The following is a 6,322-nucleotide window of genomic DNA, read 5'->3' as shown; positions in this document are numbered from 1 at the left end:
CGTGCTCTGCTCCCAGGGAACAGGGACAGGAGGAGAGGGAACGGCCTCAGGCTGGGCCAGGGGAGGCTCAGGGTGGACAGAGCAGGAATTTCCCCATGGAAAGGGTGGTCAAGCACTGGAACAGGTGCCCAGGGAACTGGTGGAGTAACCACCCCTGGAGAGTTCAAACCCATGCAGATGTGGCACTTGGGGACATGGGTTAGCAGTGTCCTGGGCAGCGCAGGGGGAATGGTGCGACTGGATGATCTTAGAGGGCTTTTCCAACCTCAATGATTCCATGGATCTGTGGCCTTCCCTGGCTGCTCCTGGCACTTGACTGCCCAGGGATGCAGCCCTGGGGACATCGGGCACCTGCCCTGGCCATTGCCCCATTTGTGCCACCCCGCTGTGTGCAGAGGGACACGCATGAGGTGTTGGGGCAGGGGCCGAGCTCCTGAGGGGACACACACACACACACGGAGCCGTGTGCAGGTGTTGGCTCCCACCCACCCGGGAATGTCACCCACCAGGACATGCAGAGGCCAACTCAGGGGAATTTTACCCTCAGTCCTTCCCAGTCAAGGTGGAGGCTCCCGGGTGGAGCCTCTGCTGCAGCTGGTGCTGAGGCACCAGCCAGGAGCCCTTACTGGTTATACTGGGAGCCTGGTGGAGCCGAAACCAGCCCTCCCACAGTGTCTGGGCTGCAGTGAGTCAGTCACCCCTGGCTGCTCTCTGCCGTGTGGGGCTGCACAGGGGGTTTTCCCTTCCTGGGGGGTTTTCTATGGCTGGGAATTCCATGTTGCTGCAGGGAAGAGGCCCACGGACACAGCAAGACACAGGGGTGACACCGAGGTGTGCAAGGGATGTGGCTTGGAGCAGCCTGGGACAGTGGGAGGTGTCCCTGCCCATGGCAGAGGGTGGGATGGGATGAGCTTTAAGGTCCCTTCCAACCCAAACCATCCTGGGATTCCGTGATGTTATCAGGGATGAGCCACAGAGGGTCCAGGGCAGCAATCCAGCTGTTCAGGCCTGACAGATGTCACCAAGGTTCATTTTGGCAGCTGCTTCCCCAGGCTCTGTTTTGCCCCTGTGCTCCATTCCCACTGAGCAGCTCCCGGGAATGCTCCCCCTGCCTCTGCTCCGGGTTCCTGATGCCAGCCCAAGGAGCTGCAGCAGCACACCTGGCCCGCTGCCAGCTGCTGGAATTCTGCCTCTGCCATGCCACACCTCAGGATGCTCCCAGGGAATCGGCCCCTGCAGCACGTGGGGATCCGAGGTGTGACATCCACGGAACGGACGAGGCTGGAATCACCACCTGCACCCCCCAGCTTGTCCCCCGCACCAGAGGGGACTCCACGTGCAGGCACAACATTCCCGCTCGTGCCCAGCCCATCCCAGAACTGCCTCCAGCAGGGCTCTCCCCCGTGCCAGGGAATGCGTGATCCTTGCAGGGAGGATTCCGTGTGCCAGGGAGGCTCCGGCAGCCTGCGGAGCTTTGGGAAAGGCACCTGACAGGCTGGGTAGCATTTTCCTGCAGGGCATCATTTCACGGCTACAAGGCGTTTTCTGCACGGAGATTCGTGTGCGGGCACGGAGCAGCAGGACAGGCTGGGAGCCTGGGAAGAGCAGGAGCTGACTCAAGGGACTGGCATGAGAAAAAGTGGGTCCGGTTTGGGCACGGGCATATGGAGGGGAGAGGGAGGAGGCAGCTCCCGGGGGCAGGGCACACAAATACTTCCACACAGAGCCTGAGCATGGCTTCCGTGGATTTACCTGTGCTGGCCAGGCTGGGTGAGGCCGTGAGCAACCTGGGCTAGTGGGTGGCATCCCTGCCATGGCAGAAGGTTGGAATGAGATGGATTTCAAGGTCCCTTCCAACCCAAACCATTCCATGATTCCATGATTTGTGACCCTGGGAGTTCACCTGTGCTCTGCCTGCAGCAGCTCATTGGGTCTCTTGCATTCCAGCCATGCAGCTTCCCGCTGACCTGGGCAGAGCCCTGGGCTTGGGATGAGGTGGGGAGCCCATGGGGCCACCCCAGCAGGCAGGGATTTTGGGGTCAGGGTGGTGCCCTGAGCCCGTGCGAGCTCCGTGCCGCTGCTCGTGCCGCCTGCCACCCGAGCTCCAGATACTTCCACGACAAATAAATGCCACACGCCGCCCACAGCCAGAGGGAGGGGACAGCTAAAAATACCCTTCCCTCACAGCTGCCAACAAACCCCAGCGGGGCCACCTGCCAGCAGGGAGCCAGAGCCACCCTGAGCAGAGCCGGGCACCCCCCACACATGCGGGAACAGGAATAATTCCTGCGGCGTGACCCAGTGCTGCTGGAATGGGCTCCTGGGAGCCAGGATGGGTGCCCAGGCAGCTCAGCCCAGCTGGCAGCTCCCCACGCTGCCTCCAGACACAGTGGGAGGCACAGATCTTGGGGAAACAGGCAAGGAAAACCCCAAAGTGGGGTGAGATCCTTCTCTGCCCCCTCCCCAGGAGGGCAGCGGAATTGCCAGACCGGGGGAAAAGGCATTGGCAAGGCCACGGAGCTGCTGGCAGAGGGGTGGGGGACACTGCTGTGGACGAGGGACACTGCTGGGGGGACAGGGGTGTTGAGGGGACCACGGCAGAGGCGTTGCTGTGGGGTTGGGATGGGGACATCGGAGCGGCCTGTCCCGCTCTGGAGGGAGGGATGAGGATGGTGGGGAGGGGCTCCCGAGCCTCCATCACCCTGCATGGGGTATCCCCAGGTCTAGGTGGTAGTGGCACTTTCCCAGGGTGGCCATCAGTGCCCTGTCCGAGCAGGAGGGCACGGGCAGCTGTCCCCAGATGTCCTGCAGGCTCGGCCCCTCCCCTGAGCAGCACTCATCGAAGTGCCCGTAAGGAGCAAGGTTTGCTCCCCCTCTGGAAGCTCCTGGACTCCCAGGGATGCTCCATATGGACTGAAATTCCTCCGGTCTCCGGGCAGGCAGCGCCTCAGGAGCTGTGGGAAGCTGCTCCCTTCAGCTCCCCTGGCTCAGGACAGCACCTGGGAGCTCAGGGACAGGATGTGACGGGGAGCAATGGGCCACACGCTGCCTCTCATCCCCCAAAATGAAAACCCGAGCTCCTGGAGGACACATCACAGCGTAAAGAGCGTGAAACTAGAAAACATCTCGCAGCTCCCTGCCTGCCTGGCTCCGCAGAGATCTGCCCACTCAGCCCGAATCCAGAGCCACGGAAAAGGAGCAAACCAGAAGAGCTTTGTCTCTGTTCCAAACCTTTGGAGATTTGAAACTTGACAACAACGCAGGAGAGATTTTTCACCCTGTTTTCACAGATTATCAGCGCATGAAAACGCTGCCGTGCTCCGGGCCAGACCCACGGAGAAACCTGCTCCCATTCCCACAGCCAGCAGCCCCCGAGCTCTGCAAGTGTCCTGTCAGCACCAGAGCACCCACAGCCCCCTGCAGCAGCACCCCATGAGCAGCACCCACCGCCCTGCAGAGCTGCCTCCAGCTCTGGCGTCTCCAGAAGGACCTGGAGCTGCTGGAGGAAATCCAGAGGAGGCCACAGAGATGATCGCAGGGCTGGAGCCCGTCTGGAGCCAGGCTGGGAGAGCTGGGGGTGCTCACCTGGAGAGGAGAAGGCTCCAGGGAGAGCTCAGAGCCCCTTGCAGGGCCTAAAGGGGCTCCAGGAGAGCTGGAGAGGGACTGGGGACAAGGGATGGAGGGCCAGGACACAGGGAATGGCTTCCCAGTGCCAGAGGGCAGGGCTGGATGGGATATTGGGCAGGATTTGTTCCCTGGGAGGGTGGGCAGGCCCTGGCACAGGTTGCCCAGAGCAGCTGGGGCTGCCCCTGGATCCCTGGCAGTGCCGAAGGCCAGGCTGGACATTGGGGCTTGGAGCAGCCTGGGGCAGTGGGAGGTGTCCCTGCCCGTGGCAGGGGTGGAATGAGCTTTAAGGTCCTTTCCATCCCAACCATTCCATGATTCCATGACCCAGAGCCACCCCGAAAGCCGCAGAGGCTCTTGCTCAGGACGGCTTTGCTTGGGCTGCTCTGCACCCCAAAAGTGAGCCCTCCTCCCCCTTCCCCCATGGATTCAGACTTTCCTGCCCTGACTGTGTGTTTGCCAAACCCGGGGGTCCCCACGAGCTCACCCCACCCCCAGCAGGACGAGCAGCTTGCCCAGGGGAATCCAAGCCGGGAGGATCCCGCATTTCCTGCTGGGAAGGAATTTATCGGAAGGGAGGAAAGCAAGGCAGGACCCTGAGCCCGTGGCAATCCTCAAGGCCCGGGAAGGCACCTCAGAGGAGCTGCATTGCACAGGACTGACTCATCCACTCTTCCTGCTGCCTCATGTCGGATATCTTGGACATGAGGGGAAAAAAGCAGGATTACGTTTTCTCTTCCTCCGCCAGCCACCATCCTGAAGTGTGGCTGGGGGAGGACCAGCCTGGCTCCATCTGGGGTCCGGCTCAGCCATGCAAAGCCGGGAAGGGTCTCCCCTGGCCGTGTGGAGGTTTTCCCACGGGCGGGGAGCAGGTGAGATGCTTCCCGCCGGGATCTTTCCCGGGATCAGGGAAGTGCCACACGGCAGGTTCTGAGCTGTTCCTTTGGCATGTTTGTTCCGGGGCTGAATAGCCGGGGTTAGGAAAGGTTCTGATTCACCGCGTGCGCTCATTCGAGGGCAGTTTCCTGTCCCTGCTCCCTGCTCCACCCTCCACCGGTGCTGCCGGGCTGGTTGTGCCGCTGCTGGAGCGGGACAAACGCCCCTCGGGGCTCCTGCAGTGCCAGGGGGCATTTCCAGCCCCACAGCTCACCCCGCAGTGCCCAGGCAGCTCGTGAATCCAGCCCGGAATGCTCCCGCTGGATATTTTCCCGGCGGATGTGGAGCCCGGCAGAAGTGCTGCTCCTGGCTGGGCCACACTTTCATCAGAGGGCTGGAAATAAATCCCCAATGCTGCTGCTGATATTCGCAGCTGGCACAGGAGCCTGGCAGAGCAGTAGCCAGGGATGAGGAGCCAGCAGCCCCTCAGCCCAGCGCAGGATGATCCAAGCCTCCCTATTTCATCCCCCGGCTGAGAGTTCGAGCTGGGAACAAGCAGTGCCGGCTGTTCCTGCCAAACTGAGCCCGGGGTTTGGAGAAGAAATATGCAGGAGCAGTAGGAGGTGAGGTTTAGCATCCCTGCGAACCTGAGGGAAGGGGAGAGCTGCTGCTGGGGGGCTGAGAAAGCCCAAGGTGGGCTGAAATTCCCGTGAAAAATCAGATAAATGCGTCAGGAAGAAATAGGAACAGTGATGGGGGTGTTGGTGCTGGTAGAGCCTTAGGGAAAAGAAATGCTCCCATTTGCAGGGAATTCCCATTTCCCCCAGGAATAAACAGTCCCACTCCATCCCTGTGCCGGCCCTGGCTGTGGGGAGGCTGTGGAGCAGAGAGCTCAGCAGGGAGAGATCCAGGGAGGAAGGGATACTGCGAAGGGAAGAGGGAAAAGGAGCGGTTTTTTCCCCCAACTGACTCATGTCTGCATTGCCGTGAGTCAGCACGGCAGGATCACCTGCCCAGGGCAGCCTTTGGATAGAGACGATCTTTAAGGCTCCTTCCCAACCCACGCTGTGATTCCATGGCCGTGCAGGGATCGGCGATTCCATGCAGGAATAGGGATGCGGTGGCTCTCCCACTCCCGGCGCTCCCGCTGCCTTGGGCAGGCTGCAGACCTCCCCCTGGGAGGTGGCCCTGTGTCTGTCCTGGTGTGTGTCCTCCCAGCTCAGGGGGCCCTGTCCCAGCCCCTCACCGCTGCCCCGGTGCCACCCAGCACGGCGGGCACAGCCACGGGGACTTCCAGGGGGTCAGATCCCGATCCAGGAACGAATCCTGCCTAAAAATAGTCCTTTTTTATTGTATATTTTAACTGGCTCGGTTCTGCAAGGCACTTTCCCCGGTCCAGCGCTGTCCCACCACTGCCCGGTTGTCCCAGTATAACCAGGGCAGCGGTGGGGAGAGTCCCCCAACAGAGGGGACACACGAAGTGCCAGGACTGCCGCTGCCAGTGGGGTCCCCTGGGTGCGCTGGGGGCGAGCAGCGCGTCCCCGCTCGCTGTCACGGGGTGCGGAGGGTGGCGAACCGCCCCTGCTGTGTCCCACTCGCCGTCGGGAGCAGAGGAGCGCCCGGATCCACGCGGGAGAGCGGAGGGAGCGAGATTCGCATCTGCCGAGGCGCCCGAGCTGGGCACGGCCCCAAGCCCGACTGCAGCGGGGCTCCCACCTCACCTCACCCTGCTCTCCCTGGAATTCTGCCTCGCTTTCCCACCCTGCTTTCCGCCCGCACTGGCTTCCCACCCTCTCCCACGCCCGCCGCCTCCCGGGGCGCG

This window comes from Corvus brachyrhynchos, unplaced genomic scaffold (genome assembly GCF_000691975.1).
Source record: "Corvus brachyrhynchos isolate BGI_N302 unplaced genomic scaffold, ASM69197v1 scaffold545, whole genome shotgun sequence".
NCBI classification, from domain to species: Eukaryota; Metazoa; Chordata; class Aves; order Passeriformes; family Corvidae; genus Corvus; species Corvus brachyrhynchos.
This window is presented reverse-complemented; position numbering follows the sequence as displayed.